At 35.2% G+C, this 18,652-nt stretch overlaps 1 protein-coding gene across 7 annotated transcripts in view; it reads left to right on the top strand.

Moving 5' to 3' along the window:
- The window catches only part of LRRC4C (leucine rich repeat containing 4C), a 493,770-nt gene that overhangs the window by 369,170 nt on the left and 105,948 nt on the right, over positions 1–18,652 (top strand). Inside the window, exon 1 of one of the 7 annotated variants that reach the window (XM_051791731.1) lies at positions 13,144–13,161. The exons of the other annotated variants lie outside the window; for them this stretch is intronic. The gene's annotated coding sequence lies outside the window, so the exon portion shown is untranslated. Of the gene's footprint in view, positions 1–13,143; positions 13,162–18,652 lie in introns of those variants that run through there. 7 annotated transcript variants of the gene reach the window in all.

Here is an 18,652-nt window from a genome sequence, read left to right on the forward strand (position 1 = left end):
TAAATTTTGATCCAACAGGAGTAAACAGTTGAGTAAATTCCTCTGTTCAAATTCAAGATACTTCATCACAAGAACCTTCTGATTAGAGGGCAGAGACCTCCAAGCCTCAAAAGCCTTACACAGTGTTGGGTATTTAGTGTTCCTAAAATGAACATGACCAATATGTCAATTCTGAGTTCTGTTTACAAGTAAAGGAAGAGAATATACCAAAGAGGAGTAAACTAGTAAAGAAGCTCCTGCAAATGCCTGAACATGAATTCCTACCAGTTTTAATAATGATCTGATTAGCAGTGTGTTTTCTGGAACCTTGCACATTGCTCTTGTGATTTCTTCTGTTCTTGGATTTCTTGGTGGTAAAGCTTCAGATGTCACCAACAACAAACAGCAGGACTGCACATCTGCTGCCCTCATAAACTTTCATTAGATATCTTCCCTGAGGTCTCTGAGTGCAAGCCTGAGTATGGTCTTGGAGATGTAGTATATGGAAGTGTTTTCTAGGGCAGATGGCCAAATTAAAATTATTTATTTATATAGCAGAGGTACACTATTAAATCTACATAAATTAGTCCAATAATGTACATACTATAGAGGAAGGAGAAGAGAACTATGGTTTGATGTATAAAAATATGATTTGAGTTAACTTAAAAAAAAATTTAGATGGGAATATCTGAGCATGGTAAACTTTAATATTAGCACGCTAAAATAAGTAGTCATATCTGCTATTTTTTGCATAAATGGAAGACTAATGTATTATGCTGTCAACTCTGTATAGGCATCACAATATATAGTGAATATATATCTGTACACATACACAGAGTCTGTGTGTGAATTACAACATATGGGCTACAGGTAATGATGGAGGAATTAAAAAAAACAACTGTGTATGTTTCAATGTTTTGTTCTAGAGGGTTTTTGCTTTCAGAAGTGAATCTGTTTCCCTCAGTCATAAATACAACTGAAGTTTTATTGCGCAATTTTAAATCTTAATCAGAGTATTAAGCTAATATAGAGCCCATTATGAAAAATAAAATGAAAATACCTTGTAAGTAATATTCTTGACTAATTCTTGATACAAAAAGTATATGGGGGGAGATTAAATAAATAGCTATGTATTTCTTTAATTATCTACACACTGTCTTAATCCAAAAATAGGAATTACTATAACTTTAACCAAAATAATATTTTCAAAGAAGGTTTTACACAAGCAATCTGAAAAGTTGGATTTTTTTCCCCCTAAGAACAAAAGATGAGATTTTGATCTTTTTTTAACATTTCAGAATTTCGTATCTATATAACAGATGAGCAGGGAGGATTGCCATTGATTTTTAAAATTTAAATCAATTTATTTTGAAATGGGATAAATATCAGTGCATTCAATGTGGTATTTTTCACCCTTGCTATGAAACTTCCTGTCTAGTAAGAAGAATGGTGAGGGAGGGCAGGGTGACCCTCAATGAAAGGCTGCTGAAGGATCCTATTCTATCTGCATTGAGGATGACAGTATCTCAAATGAATAAATTCAGGTAGTCCAAGAATTTGAATCTATTTGAAATTAATCCAGTTTTGATCTACAAATGTCACAGATTTCGTTGTTTGTCTGACTTGATCTGAACAAAATTGTGCTTGGAACAAGACAAAGCACAGCATACAAATATTCCAGAACTTCTTAGTCTGTACTTCTTTAGCTAATTAATCAAATACTGTCTTTTGCAGAGCATATAAATGAAGTCCTCAGAGAAATTTCTTTTCTGTTTCACAAAGTACTTTCCCTGACTAAAACTACACATGAAACTATTTAATGTTCGTAGACAACAGTCACTCTGCGCAGAGACAAAGTCTCCAGTGCTTATGCAAAAAATCCTCCCACTCCAAAGTGGTTTACTGTGTCATTTCAGAAATCTGTCTCTAGTCTATGTATTTTAATGTCAATAGAATATGCTTCTGTTTTTTATCCCTTAACATTTTGGCAAATGTGAAAGTGATCAATTGACCATCTGATCGGCTCAGTCAAGTTGCCTGTCAGACTTCTCAAGTTGCTGACTCCATCTGGTATGAAGTCAGGAAAACTGACTGAAAACAAGTTCTAAATTTATTTTTTGACTCCTTAACCTTTTCAGTGAGTTCCACCCATGAATTCAAACTGGCATAAGAAAGGCCAGGTAATTACTTTGTGATAAGAAGAGCAGCACTGAAGGATTTGCCTGGGGCTCAGAACACTGATGGCTGGATAAAACTCAGCAAAGTCCATGGCCCCAAAAGACTGCTGAGGCTGGATCTGCTGTAGGCTAATATGCTTAGAGGAAAGGTCAGGCAGTTGTGGAAGCCTGAACAGCAGACTGTCTCTCAGCTCTGTGGCTGGCAGTGTTCAGGAGCTGAGTGGGTAGCACAAAGGGATTGATTTAAATGAGTTGACTGATTCCTCTTTTCTTTAGGCCTATATTCCCTCGACATGTGAGCAGGTGTCTGTACTGTCACTACAAACAAATGTGAACCTCCTGCATAATTGCACTGGGAATATGAGAGGTCTCTGGCCTTGGGTCTAAAACTTTGCTCCCATCCTTGCATTTATGTTAGAATGAGTGTTCAGAGCAGAAAGAAATTATTTCTTCTTTTCTGGATACCAGCATATTTCTAGGGAAAATATTATTCTTGATTACATCTTATTACATGTGAGCCTCCCACCTTGATATAAGTGGATAACTGTTTCTATTGGTAACCACTGAAACAAAAGAGGAGCTTTTTATCTTTGATTTATGACAGAAACCAGAATAACACTCCGGAAGAACATAGTAGTGGTTTCACTTTCGGTAATTCTCATCTCTGCCTTGTTTCATCTGAGTGCAATTAGGAACACAGCCAGGTGCCTTCAGCACAGACACAGCCTGCAGTAGTTGTTTCCGCAAGTAGTGATTACACACAAAATGATGGAGGACTGCCCGCATTCCTCTTGAACTTGCTGTTAATACAGTAACTTTTGTTTACTTGAACATCCTGCCTCTAAGATTGTGTAAGAAGGATAGACTAATTAGAAAGACTGCAAAAATTCAGTTATCTTTTAAAACTTCTCTCTACTTAGTAACCTTCCTTTGTTACTAGTGTGGGGGTTTTTTCCAAGAGATATGTGCACATTTTTCACCTGGGAATAAATTTGTCTTCTATATAAAATAAATCTATTGACTAGGATGCTCTCATAGTCTGAAATTGCGTATTCTTAATCCTCTTAATCATGTTTTTAAATATGAATTGTGCAGCTAGCCATTACAGAAAAATAGTTAGAGGATGTTTGTCTGTTGTCAGGGAAATTCTATAAAATTTTCAGTATGCTATTTGAATATGACAGTTGGTAAGAATTTTCTATGATAACCTTATTAATTCCACTGCAATCATAAAAGCATTTTTCCTGAAAGAAAGATGAAAAGAGAAAGGGATTTCTACACTACTATTTTCCCTTTCAATATTCTCTGTTTTCAGGTTTGCATCTTTTGTTATTGTTCTTGTCAATGTCCTCTTTATATGAATCATAGGAGATATTTTAGAACCTGTTGGACTAAAAAACTACAAACTAAAGAAAACTTCCATTTCTACTGAAATAACTGAGTCAGAAGGAATTCCTTTCAGGGGGTGAGTTGTGACCCAACCTGTCACTGCCTTTTTTTGGGAATCATCTAAATAGCACTTGGAAATCATGACATTGAGATCACAACCTGTTCTGATGTAAACTGCTAAACAGTCAACATCAGATAGTAATTTAACTTCCAACTTGATTGATGGTTATAAATGTAACTGGGAAAACACCTTCAAGTCGGTTAGGCAAATGAATGTTTATATTATTTACATCTAATGGTTAGTCCCACTCTGCCTTTATTTCTTGATTAGGTTTTGAGGGATAAAATGTTTATGGTAGTTTGTTATTTCTTTGCCTTTAATTAAAGACTGAATTATAACTTCTGTTGTCAATTAATAGTTTCAGTATCAAAAATATGAAAATGATTTAGCTCAGTGTAAAGATTTGACATTCACGTAAATTTCAAACCTTTATTCTCATTACCTTGCCCTGACTCAGAAAACTTGTAATTAAGTAACATTATTAGATAGGTTTTAGTTGTATGTTCATGGGAAATCTCACTGCCCAAGTGGAGCATATGACTTCTTCATTCTCTTTTAAACTACTATAGTGTGTATATATATATATGGAAAAAAACCCCAGACTTAGAAGGAAAAGTGTGTCTTGTGTAAAATATAAACATATCCAGAGGTGCTCTGTCAACAGAATTGTAACCAAAAACAGCTATGGGCATTGTTTCATTTCTGTTGTCACCTCCAGGTTAGTGTATGGAGGCCATTAGTAAACTTTTCTGTGTGCAGGTACTTGTAGACTCTGGTGTTCAAGCATAAGCAGAAGAGGTTTATAAAAGCACTCTGGTGCCTTGAAATGACTTCTTCTCGGAATGAGTGTCTGTGGCAGTGCTAAATGTTTCCTAACAGAGCAGTGCCATAGGCACTTTTAGTAGAATTTAGAAGCTGATAGAAAGAGGCAAACTCTATGCTGAAATTCTGCTGTCCGTCTGCAGCACAAGTCTAGCAGACAGGAACAGCAAAATCTTCTGACATTCAGTAAACCCCATAAGAGGTCTCCAGAGGGACTGCTTCTAGGAGTTGAACCATAACCTTTTTCTCTGTGGGCGTCTCAGTCTTTGTGTCGCTGCAAAAAAAATGCTAGCCAGTGCTCTAAACTTGATGTTGCCTATGACACTGGCATCTTTACCCTTGAGAGGTAAGATAAACATGATAATCTATTTCATATAGATGATAAAGAATGCTGTCTTCTTGCTGGTATAGATATAACCCACTGGCTTAATAGTAGAGGGTTTTCTATACTGTTACCACTATAGGGATGCATGTAATGCACCCCCATCTATCAAGACACAATTGTTTCCCTGCCAGTCTGTATTGTAACTTGCCTGGGAGAAAAGCACTAGTGGTGCTGTGATTCTAAGGGGGAAAATGAGTGCTGTCCTATTTGATGCAGGTGACTTAAGAAAATAATAGAATAATGTATAGGTCTTTGTCTGCAGGCAGTTTTCAGTTCCCTGAAATTTTGTTAAAGGTATTGGGCATGTTCTTCCAGGAATAATTTTTGTGGATTTGCTGTTGATTAAATTCCACACAGATAAACAAAATAATCAGCAGTATTTACCAGATGCTAGAGGGGAGACTTTTCAAATCAGACTTTTGAAATTTTAAAAATATAGCTGGCTGAAATTTTCTGCACCTGAAAATGAAGAAGGATGTATTTTTACAGGCTGCACTGTTGAGTACAAAATGAAATATTTTGATGAAGGAAATCAGGACATTATTCGTGTCACTTATCCATAGAGAAGATGCATCCAGAAAGTTACTTTGCAATGAAAAATAAAATATTTTTATGTTATCTGCAAAGTTTATGTAACAACATTTGAGAAATAATTTCTCTGTTCATATCCTGAAGCCACTGCCCCTGGAAATCTAGAGAGACCCTTCTCTCCGAGGTATTATTATTCATTAGAATTCATAAAAATAGAATGTTTTGCATTAAATGTTATAATTTTGACAAGTTTATTAACACTGGTAATAGTTTGGACCATCTTTGTGTTACTGCTTGAATCAAACCAGTCTATGAGAATAGAAGAATCAGTTTCTACACTTAGAGTACTTTACAGTAAAATTGTAAAGCTTTGTTCTTGGCTCATCAAGAGAGATCTCAAGATTTTCAGAACAAGGAGTAATGAATCTTCCTAAGTGCAGAAGACTACTTTCCTGACTACACTGGTATAACTTTGAATAATTGGAAGTAGAATAGCTGGATATTAGAGTAACCCATATAGTATAAATGTCCATGTACCAGTTGGTATTTACTTCTGCTTTAAGCCACACACTACTCAATTAAAATTTTTTTACCTATACATTCTACTGTTTTGATTATAAGGGTTGGGAACATTTGCAGTCTCTTCTGTTTTCTTCAAAGTCAGTAACTTTATCAACTACCTATGCCAAATACTGCTCTGCAGCATCTGGCTGTTAAGCTGTTTAATCTCCCTAGGACAATCTTGATTTAAATCCATGACTAACAGTCATATAAAGATATGTCCAAGACAGATGCCTTTCAACTTTTGTAACATTTGATATTGGTATGTATAATAAAGGCAGTCTACTTCACAGACATTTCCAAGTAATTTTTTTTCCCCCTGAAACTCACCTGGAAACAAGGTTGTGGTTTAAATATGTAAAATATTTAGTTGTCTTTCTGAGCTAGGAGAGTTTGAAGACATTACTTATTTCTGTGTTTCATCTTGAGATCTTCAAGACACAAGATTTACGGCATCATTTTTTTCACATTTGAGTCTTGCTGCTTCAACACTTGTAGTTGTGGAGACCAAAATTATACATGTGTCTTGAAAGGATAGTTCAAAACAGTAAAAAAAAGCTAGTATATATACATGTACTTGGCTAAATCCAGTGAACATATTTCTAATAAGAAATTATATGAACATTAGAAAAAAAAATAGGCACTATCTAGTATTATTGTTAATTTTCTAATGATAGTTCTTAGAAAAAAATATTGAAGCAGAAACATTTACCTTATTTCTAGATTCAAGTATTTCCCTTTTTCTTTTTAGAATAATTATTGTTTTCCTACTTATGTTCCAAAAGGGCTCCTACCTCATTGAAAATAACCTAACTGGGAATGACAGGAAAATTCATCTATTTTACACTTAAAGCAATTATAGATCTTAATTGATGTGCTAATGAATACTTTTTTATATATATAAGAAATGGAGGTTTGCTTAAAATTTTTTGAATTTTAATTATAACAATTATTTAATTTGAAAATTTAAATTTCATATTTATTTTTTTACATCGGTAATTTTTTTTTTTAATATGTTGATCTCCATTTATAAATGTGTCCCCCAGGGCTCAGTTTTGGGGCCAGTCCTGCTTAATGTCTTCTTGATGATCTGGATGTGGAGATTGAGTGCACCCTCAGTAAATTTGCAGATGACACAAAGTTCGGTGAGAGTGTTGATCTGCTTGAGGGTAGGAAGGTTCTACAGAGGCATCTGGGCTAAGGACAACTGTGTGAGGTTCAATAAGGCAAAGTGCCAGGTCCTACACTTGTGTCACAACAATCCCAGGCAGTGCTACAGGCTGGCGGAAGAGCAGCTTGAGAGCTGTTCAGTGGAAAGGGACTTTGGGGTGCAGTGTGGCCAAGTGACCAAGAAGCCAATGGCATCTTGGCCTGTACCCAGAATAATGTGGCCAATGGGACCAGGGGAATGATTGTCCCCCTGTACTTGGCATTAGTGAGGCTGCACCTTGAGTACTGTGTTCAGTTCTGTGCCCCTCATATTAAAAATTACACTGAGCTGCTGGAGCATGTCCAGCAAAGAGGGGAAAGATGTGAAAGGTCTAGAAAAATATGTCTTATGAGGAATGACTGTGGAAGCTGGGTTTGTTTAGTCTCAAGAAGAGGAGCCTTGGGGGACCTCATCGCTCTCTAGAACTGCATGGAAGGAGGTTGTAGAGAGGTGGGGATCAGTCTACTGTGCCTGCAGTGAGAGGACTAGAGGAAATGGACTTAAGCTGAGACAGGGAAGATTCAGAGTGGGTATTAGAAAAAGATTTTTCACTGTTAGGGTGGCCAAGCAATGGAATAGGTTGTCTAGGGTGGTAGTGGAGTCACCCTCTCTGCAGGTGTTTGAGGCATCTGAATCTAGCACTGGGTGATATGATGTAGTGGTTTAGGGGTTACAGGAATAGTGCTGGGTGAGCAGTTGGACTTGATGATCTTAAAGGCCCCTTCCAATCTTGATGATTCAATGATTCTAAAACCATGCAGCTTTTAGGTTTTTTTTCATTGAATAATTCTCTGCCTTTTTTTTCCCTGTCCCTCAAAGGAAAAGCTTTGCTAAAGCATTTCTTTTGCAAAATTGATTTTCAGTTTTTGAAAAAAAAAAATCAAAACTGACTTTTTTTCATTTAAGACATTGAAACTCCCTATTTTTCCCTTATAGAGGAAACCTCTTTCCTACAAATGTGAACAAATATCCATTGAATAAACAAGTAATTTAGACATCAGTAGCTATGTGATACAAACAAGGAAAGATAAGTTCCAGATAATTATATCTGGAACCTCACAGTTAGTTCTTTGCAACAGCTTTGCAGATCTACCTGTAGACTACCATGTCTGTCTTTAATGTATTTTTGACAGTGCTCCTGTATACACAAATCAATAGCAAGTAAATACCAAGGGGTGCAACAATAAAGTGATATAGAACACTGGGACATTTGAAATATATGTGGGTTTAGATTAAATTAAACAAGGATGTATGATTCCAATACATTCTATTGCTTATATGCTAAAGATCTGAATCCTTTAGTATTTCTGTACTCACCTATTATACATAAGATGCACAGACTTACGTCTCTTGAAGATGTAATAGCCAAAGCCAGATTCTAATGGCTATAAATATCAATCATTGCATTCTATCTGTTTCATTTTGTAAAAATTGGTGTAATGGGAAAAAAAAAAAAGGTGGCGTAGCCTAGTACAAATTTTTGGTGGCATATAACTACCCAAAATGGCAATGTGACCATGCAACGAACATTAACACTTTTTCTTGTAAAAGGAACTGCAGTTTCTAAAGCAACTTTTTATTAGTAAGCACTTTGAATACTGGAATACAGATCAAGCAAGCACTTAAAAGACAACCTGCTTATTACCCTCTCATTACAACACACTATGTAATATTCATGACTTTGAAAATTATTTGGGTTTTGTATCATTCCATTTCAGGATGGGGGGGTTGGACAATGATACACAGAAAGTGTTTCTGTTGTACCAAAAAATTTTGAACAGAATCTTCACCTGGGAACTACTCAGACCACATAATATATTGCTGATGAATGATAATCACAGCTGTTAATTTTTTGTGAACATTTATCTTCCATTTATATAAATTAAGAACATTTTTTAAAAACACAAATATTCTTCATATTTCCATTTTTCCTATTAGCCATTTCATATTTCAGTTGTTTGTTTTCATCATGTCATTGCTGCTTCATGTGTCCACTCAACATTACCAGGGTATCCTCTTAAAATGAGCAAAGAAAAGAGTAAAGGTGCAGGAGAAGAACGGACAAAGAACTCTTACACACTGACAGCTTTTTTTTGGTTATTTGATGCTTTTTCTAAAAAAAGTTGTGTGTTCCACCAAGAGCTTTAGAGAAAACGAGACATTTCAATACTCTTGTAAAATGTTGTTACTCAGTTCTCACTCTTATTCAATATTTTTTAATATTTTATATACACTAACAAGGAGATATGTATTTTTTACAGTCACTTGAAGTAAAATTATCTCATAATAATTGTTATATCCATTTTTTTATCATATTAGGCATCATCTTTATTGAGTACGCTGTAAACATTTTTAATTCACTGAATGCCAGTTAAAACTAAAGCAGTTTTTCTTTTTTTTCTCTTTTTATGTATCTCTATGATCTTTTTGTTGGTTTATCTATTCTTATATTTCCTGTCAGTCATAGTAGATGTTACAGATTTGTGCTGTGGGTTTCAGTAGAAGTCTTACAAGGCTTATGCTAATGCTGCCTAGACTGTTTCTATTTAAATTGTGAGAATGTGACCTACTTTCATCTCTGTCACTGCATCTGCAGATTCTCCTATTCATGTCATATTAATTCATCCAAGTTTAATGATTGTCCTGCCTCATTAGCTGGACTTACAGGACACATATGGGAGACCTCAACCAGGTCAAAACTCATTTTTCTGTCATACCAAGAAAGCTGTCACCATGTTTATCATGCCCTTTGTGACCCAGTGATCTCAAGTAAATATTTCTACTAGTTATTATTAATGGTTGCTGAGATACATTTCACAAAGTTTAACAAAATCACTTTGTGATGGTTTATCTGTATTTTAATGATGTGGCTAATATTCATTCTTATGCCTGCAGATGCAACAGCAAGAATTGAATTTTAATACTGACTCATTTTTTCCTTGAGTACTGAATAGAAAAAAATATCTTTCACTTTCAATTTGTGTCTTGATGCTACATTTCATTACAGCTTTTGCCAAAGTTTGATACTTTTTGCTCCTTTGTAAATGTAGAAATTTCTTGAGTCTCTTTCACTGGTATTTGCTGTTTTTCCTACCATCCATTAGCTGATTAGTAGAATAGAAAGCATGTAAACATATTTTACTAAAGAAAACTGGAGTGGACATAAGATATTTCACATAGCTGTCCTTGAAAGCAACTGGATTTGTCAACTCAGTATTTAGATTTTCTGGAATATCTCAGCAGTTTCATAGGGAAATTGCCTCAAACTCTTCTTAAAACAATGCAGCTTCATTTCTCCTATTATTTTCATAAGCAATACTGCTTTAATTATTAATGTCAGCATGGTATGGAATATAATATTTCTTAATTATAGAAGAAGATAAAAGCGCCTCAAGTTCATAATAGTTTTATGAGCAACTGCTTATTTGATCTTTCTGACCCCAGACTTATCAGTTCTTATTTTGTCTACTTAGGCGTGGTTTGCAAGGGGTTAAAGAGTGTAATTATCACATGTTAGGATGGTAAATTTGGCTTTCTGACTTAGTTGTTGAAACTCTGCATGCTGAGTGGAGACTATGGTTCCATAGTATTTAGTTGACATTTATTCATGGTTATTCTTGCCACACTACAGTGCAGTTGAAATACAAATATCCTAAAACTACAGAATTAGTAAATTCTCATACAAATTTTTTTAGAACTTGAGAATCTCAGTGCTTTTCACTGAGATTATTAATTATCCTCCTAAGGAGATAATTTGTTTGTTTGGTTTTTTTGTTGTTGTGGTGTTTGGGTTTTTTGGGAGGGGTGTTTGTTTTTTGTGCATTTGTTGGTTTGTTGTTTTGTGGGTTGGTTTAGTTTGGTTTTTTGGTTGTGGTTTGTTTGTTTGTTTGTTTTTTGTAAGACAAAGTACTGTGCTTAATACAGAAGCTTCAAATGAGAAAAAATAATGGAAATCAAACAAAGAAAAGCTAGATGGAAAATCGTAATGTTAAGCATAGACAGAACCATCTGAATAACAAAATAATAGCTGTGTTATTAGAATGATTTGAGAGTTACTTAACACTGAACCTGACAAAGCATTGCAGAATATGAGGTAGAAAATAATCCAGAAGTACTTGAGGTTATGGACAAAACATTTATAAACTGATTGACATTTTCAAAAGGAGTTTCTAAACATGTACATGGCAATATTGGCAAAACAATTTTTTTATGAATAAGTTATCTTTTAAGGGCAGATTGTGAATCTGTTAATAATTAGGATTTTGAGGTTGTTGAAAATCTTTACATTTTAACCTTTGAGTTTGTGTAAAGCTTTCTTTTTGAAAGACACAAAGCATGAATGCATGTATGCTTTATGATATTCCAGCTAATCCATTTAAATACAAAATCAAAAAGCAAAAGTATACTAGGGTCAAATTAAAATAAAATTTTCTCTTTTTTCTTCCTACCAAAACCATTTTTTGAAAAAATATTTTCAGACCAAAAGCCACAGGTTTTTTTGGTCTCATATGCAATGTTATATTTTGCTCTGTATTTCTGAGGTTTTTAATGTCTTTTTTATTGGTGTTCAAAATACAAACCTATTCTTAGTTTTGAAATGATGAATAGACTGGTTTGTGCTAGTTTTCTCATTTGAAAATATTTATAATATATTTCTACTATTTACAGCCTCTCTTCAGAGTCTCAGAATATAAAACAGCAGTGATTTTCCCCTGGATTGCAAGAATTACTTGTTTTCCTCAAACGGCAACTGTAATAAAATAAATTAATTAAACAGGTGGCTTAAAGTAATGATGGTGATTTTCAAGAGACAGAGAAACTGTTTACGCTTATTCGGGAGCAAGTTCATGAGACTTCAGTACAAGAATATCACAAAAACTCTCTGAGCTAAATATTCTGAAATTTTTGCTAAGGGAAATGAATTGATTTTCCCCCTTGGTACTTAGTTCATACAGATCATTAGAACATGGCAAATCCAACATGTAGATGTGTGCAAATTCTCCAATTCTAGTGGCAAGGTGGCTGTTTCTAAATTCAAAGTCAGGTTACTTTTTTACACAGAGGAAAACAGTTTCATTTGAGTGGCAGCTGAAGTTCATAGTAATATACTGAATTAATTGTCTTGCTTCATTTAACAATGAACCGTTCTTTCCAAGACAATGAAGACACCAAGTATGGTTTAGGACAGCTGGATCTTGACCTTTTTTTGTTTGTGAGTCAAAACAGGAGAGGGAAGTGTGATCATGAAAGGTTTATCTCTGCTCCTTTTTACAGCAACTTGAGCTCATGTTATACAAATTCATGTAACTTGCATGTCTTTGAAATATCTTCATTTCCCATTAGGAAATTCTGGGGAACCTAGGAAGAAAGGAAATATTCTTCCCTGCCTTGCCATCTTGTTACTGAGATAGCTACGACAGCTGTTATATGCCATACTTCCTGTTTTGATGTAAATTTCAGACTTTCTCATATAGTAAACTCCAACAGAATCTGACATAGACGAAAGATTTTTAGTAAAGTGCAAATTTCCTGGGCTTGATCCCACAAGTAAAATTGTGCTGCCTTTACTGCTGCAAAGAATCACACAATCACAGAATGGGTAAAGTTGGAAGGGATCACTGGAGGTCAGCTAGTCCAAATTCCCTGCTCAGAGAGCCTGCATTTGTCTTTGCTGAGTTTCAGAAGGTCCCTCTCTGCCCATCTCTCCAACCTGTCAAGGTCCTTCTAAATGGCAGCACCGCTCTCTAGGTTATCAGCCACTCCTCCCAGCTTTGTGTTGTCAGTACACTTGCTGAGGAGGCATCTGCCCCCTCATCCAAGTCATTAATGGATAAGTTAAACAAGAGTGGTCCCAGTATTGAACCTTGGGGACACCCCTAGTGACAGGCCTCAAACTAGACCCTCTGTCACTCATCAAAACCCTCTGAGCTCTGCCATTTAACCAATTCCCAGTGCACCTTACCATCCACTCATCCAGCCTACGCTTCTTGAGCTTACCTATGAAGATACCGTGGGAGACAATGTTGAAAGCGCTGCTGAAGTACAGGTAGGAAATATTCACTGCTCTCCCCTCATCTATCCAGCCAGTTGTCTCATCACAGAAGGCTATCAGGTTGGTTAATCATGATTTCTCTTTGGTTAATGCATGCTGACTACTCCTGATCACCTTCTTATCTTCCACATTATTTTTTCCAGAACTAGGTGGGACTTTACTTAAATGTTTCAGAGGAAGTATATACATTCCAGGGATGGCAATAATTCAGCTCGTAAAGTTTTACAGCTTTCATTTGTCAATTGCAGATTCTTACATCTGGTAGAAAGGCTAGTCTTTGTGGAAGATTACTAGGCATGGAACTGGGGTCTTAAAAAGGTTTTTTTCATACTAACAGAATGCCTGAATTTATTTTGATACACTGTGACTGAGACTCTGTTGCAAAGTATCTGTATGGCTCAACATTGTTAATCAAATAGTTTTGTTTTCAGCGTCTGAATTTGTGGCAAATTCAAGTGACATTTGAATGTTTTCATTTTCTCTTGTACTTTTCTAGTAACTTGAGAATTATTCAAGGATGAATTGATTTGGATGTATCAGGATTTAAGATAAGGCTGGAAAATGTAGGAAATGCAGGCATAAAATGTGTGCTTTGTAATTTCAGGTCATACAAATACAAATGTTTGGAAAAGTCTGTGTGCAATCACTTTCTCCTGTAACGTGACAGTACATAGCAACAGATTTCAGTGTCATTAGAGTGGTTATTGAAGGCAAGGAGGAAATCAGGGGCTGACTCATTTTTTGCTGAGTTTACCTGGAATGGGGGACTTAGAAGTTCATTTATTTCTGTTAGGTGATTTGAACATTTTGGGATTGGAATAACAATCAAGATTGCAGTTTGAAAAAGTTTGCGGTTACCTATTCTTAAAGCTAGAAAGTTTTTTCCTCCACTCTTCCACTTTTCTTCTGTTGCTGTGAACTAAACTCAATTTTTGCTTTAACTCATGCAGGTGCCAGTTTATAATATATGCATACAAGTTAATCTTGCTTATTTTATCCTACTGGCTGTGTTCTGGAGTAGGTACAGGACTGTAGAGTTATGATTTTTTTTTTCTGTTAGGAGTCATTAGAAATCAGTCTTGCTAAGGCTTTCTGTGAAATTTTTATTATCATTAATGCATATTTTAGGATTTGATGGCAACACATCCTAGCTCTTGAAATAACCCATTTAGTATAAATCGTGTGCAACCCAGTAGATATAAGTTAAAACAGTGGTCCACAATTTAACAGCTAGCCTTTCACAGCTCTGTGGTCAAGTCTTATATACATGGGAAAAAATGGCATATGTAGCCAGAACTGTATTCTGCTGCATTTTCCGTCAGTCTCACCCTTACTGAAACCTGTACAGAGTAAGTTTCTTGATGAAACAGCATTAAATAAAAGATCCTTTAGGAGATCTTTACAATACACAGTTGTTTTTATAAACAGGTAATAGGAAAGAAAACCATTTGGTCTCCTTTTATTCTAGTTTTTTAATCAGCTGGTTTTGTTTCAGATTCCTGGATGCTCTGATAGTGCTGGCAGGCAGCATAGGAGACTGAGTGAGACATCTCTATTGCTTGTCTGAACTTTGGCACAATAATGACAGTTGTCAGGAAATACTTCAATTTATATGCTGATCCCTAATAGATTTTTCATGTCTTCTGATAATTTAGTTTTCTCTTTCCTCATATGATACCTGTTAAAGTCTATCAGTATCTCCAGGTTATTTTCTGTAGGTTAATATTTTAGAGCTATATTTACACAGAAAATTATTTTTATTCTGCTTGTAAAGAGCAGACAAAGTCAGTGTATGCATATACACATGTATGTATGCATAAAACAAGTACAGCTGACTCATTTTGTATAAGTGAACAAATAATCATAGAATTGTAGAATATTCTGAGTTGGAAGGGACCCCCAAGGATCATCAAAGTCCAACTCCTGGCCCTTCGGCTTTTCTTATAAAAGTACTATGACAAAGTCATTGTGTGTACTTGCTTGAGCAAGTGCAGTAGGAACTGGTTGGTAATCTTTAGAAATATCTGAGAATAAATCTTTAGTAGCCATTTGGCCTCCCATTTCAATGCACTTGCACCATGTTTGATCACAGACTATCTTATACTTTCTCAGTTTTTTCAAGTATCATTTAAAAGCAGAATTTTTTATAACTTCAGTTATTCTGTGTCATAATCTATTCATAATCTAAAATTAAATATTGTATTTTGTATAATTTTATTTGTATTAATATTTTACTTTCTGTAATCTTAAATATCAGTATATTAGAAAAATCTTTACATAATTTTAATCAAGATTTTTTAAAAAATTGCTTCATGTTATCATTCATGAAACTTTTTTTAGCCTGACTTCTAATAGTGCAGAAACATATATAATAGCTAATAACAGCATAAATGTATGTAGACTAAATTAGGACGGTTTTGTCTGGAATGATTCAGTGTAATCTGAAATGAAAAACACAGCTGCTTCTGACGCATTCAGGTAATAGTTATACTGTAACAGTTATATTTATGTATATTTAAAAGACTGGAATTTGAGCTAAACATTTCTCTGTTGGATAATTTCATTCCTTCTAGCTTGGTTTTCAATAGTGCATATATCCAGGGTGCCAGAGTATCACAGGGAACAGCAGGATGTCATTAAAACTCACAGAACAAAACTGGATGTCTCACAGTGCCCAGTTGATAATTTTGTGCAATTGTCATAACTTCTGTAGCTAATCTTGCTGAGATACTGGAGATACAGATGTTCTCTGTTCATTCGTAATTCCTTAATCCCACCTTTTCTGTTTTTAGAGGTACCTTCTCTGTATTTTCATTCTACATTTAAAAGTCTATTTTGTTCCTCAGGAAACATTTCTAGTGCATAGACTGGCATAGCTGATGCTGTTTATCTGTCTGACATCATGTAGTAGGCTGCCAATCGATTGACATTGGTTACCATCATTGCAATGGCAAATTCAGCTCCCAGGGCAGCAAAGGCAGCATTCCTAAGCCATTTCTCTCTCCCAGTACCTCTCAGCTTTCACATTAATTATAGGGGAAGAAAACCCCAAAACTCTGGGTTGGTAAAAAATCAGATAAGGTTGTCAAGAGAGATTGTAGGCTCTTGCAGGTGTTGTAGGTGTTGTAAGTCTCCACTGGACGTGCCCTGAGATATCTGCTCTGATCAGATCTATTTTGAGCAGGAGATTAGACTGGATGCCCCCTTCCCTTCCAAAATTATGACTCCATAATTTAATTTTTCCCTTGTAAATATTAATGAAAAACCACAAAAAACCAAACCCCAACAAAACGTAAAATGAGTATCTTTAGAGAGAGCATCACATACTGCAATAGTATATCTTCTCTCTCCTTTATTTGTTTTCAACTTGCTTGTTTGTTCCATAAAAAGCATAAAGATTCTTTTTATACCAAGTTTTCTAGAAGTCATTGGATAACAATTCTGAATGTCATGAAAAATTAATCATACATGGTGCAGTGCTTATTGAAAGACATTGACTTTTTAATGAAGATATGAATTTATAAATCCTTTCTTGTTTTCAGTTTGATATTCATCCTGACCTTCCCATATCACGTTTCCCATCAACCATGTTGTCTTAAATTGCTAGCTTACTGTTGTGCTCAAATTGTTCAGTGAGTTAAGAAATGGTCACATTATGTGAACGTGTTTTGTACTGCTTAGACCATTAAATTCCCGATCAAGTTAGACAGTTTTGTTCAGGTCCTTTGATATCAGTATCTTTTGAATAATCATAAAAAATTATGATGATACTTATATGGTTGCATTTTGCCTACTAAAATTTTAAAAGAAATGGAACAAGAAACCAAATTCTCCTTCTTAATGTGAAAATTCTGTGTGGTACTACTGTGAATCATTTACCAGAATGAGGCTGGTACATTTTGTTGGTCTGTAAGATGGTTCCTATGCAATAATTTTAGACCCACTGAGGAAAAGACCTGCATCAATACAACCTAATATGTGGGTGTTTTGCTAATTTAAAGGTAATAAGCTTATAGGGTCTTTTATATATATTGTAATATTACTAATAAATTCATATTCTTGATGGAGGAGCATATCATTAGCTCCTCTTAGTAGTTTCCTAGGAAATGCTCTGCAACTCAATCATAATTGCTCAAACTCTTGGTCTAACATGGAATATTACAGTGTGATTTGTATCTTATTATCCAATGTATTCTAAAAGAAACCTATTAGCATGAGTGAAGTATAGATAAGGTTTGAAAGTGCTGATACCAGCTGCTAGAAGGTCTCATGCAGGGCTTGTTGTAATGGTACTACAGTAATGCTTTCTGACCTGCCAAGCATGTTTGAGAATTTTTTCTCTGAATTGCTGCTGAAGTTTGACCTCAAGTTTTTTATTCTTGACTCGTGGTCAGAAGTTTATTAAAAAAACAAAGAAAACCAAACCAAACAACCAACCAAAAAAAAAGGAAACCCCAAATGCCTTAAAAAGAGAGTGCTGCTGTATGTGGGGAAAGAAAACAGAGGGCAGCAGAAACATTGAAGAAGTTATCCTAATATTGCAATTGTTTTACAGATGGGGGACGGAAAATGGATTTTTCCATTTTGATTTCATTTTCTGCAAATGCTCAAGGAAGCATATTCTTATTGGAAGTAGCACAAAACTTTTTGTTCATATAAGCTAATTTTCAAATATATAAAAGCTAGTTTTATTTTTTTTATAGCTACAACTTGAGATTTTCTTATTCAAGAACTTCAGACTGCCTTCTTTACCTAATTGACTCATCTTGTATGTGTGTTTAAATCTGATGCTTATATCTGATTTCCTTACTTTGCTGCCTTATTTCCCTTCGTTCTTCCTGGGTGATTTTAGATTTTTGTATTTGTGCATTCTCTGACCCTACAGATTCTACTTCCTCTTGATTATCCTTTTTCCTCAGCAAAGCATTGTACTAACACCCATACCTATATGACTGTTTACACGTTTGACCTGTTCTTTGTTCAGATCACTTTCTGTAAGACCAATATATGGGGTTGAATAATATTTAGTGAGTACTTTGCATACAGAATTCTGACTTCATCTCAGGAAGCCTTTTCAAATGTCTTCATTTGTAATGGGTGAATTCTGTTGGTTGTTAGTAACCAGGTGTGCTGCCAGATCTGTTTCACAAAGAGCAGCAAACCTGTGCTTGGATTGTTACTGAGGTATTTCCCCCAAATGACCTGTGCCTCTGCAGTCCCTCTCAGTGCTGTTCAGCACTGATAATGTGCATGCTCTCCGCTGTGCATTATGACAGTCTGAGTGACACACCATGCAATGAATAATAATGTGTCATAGCTGCAAGTAGTTAGAGCTTCCCTCACTTCTAGCACCTTGCCTAATGTGCCTTTCCCACACAGTTTTGTGACAAAGGGCTGAGATATATTTATATACTTGCTCTCATTTAACCAAAGCAGAAATTCTTGTCATTCTAGAGCTTAGCATACAAGGTCTTCATCAGCATGG

The sequence above is a fragment of the Manacus candei genome, unplaced genomic scaffold, assembly GCF_025592945.1.
Source record: "Manacus candei isolate 608988 ecotype Guabito, Panama unplaced genomic scaffold, ASM2559294v1 h1tg000033l, whole genome shotgun sequence".
In the NCBI taxonomy this organism is placed as follows: Eukaryota; Metazoa; Chordata; class Aves; order Passeriformes; family Pipridae; genus Manacus; species Manacus candei.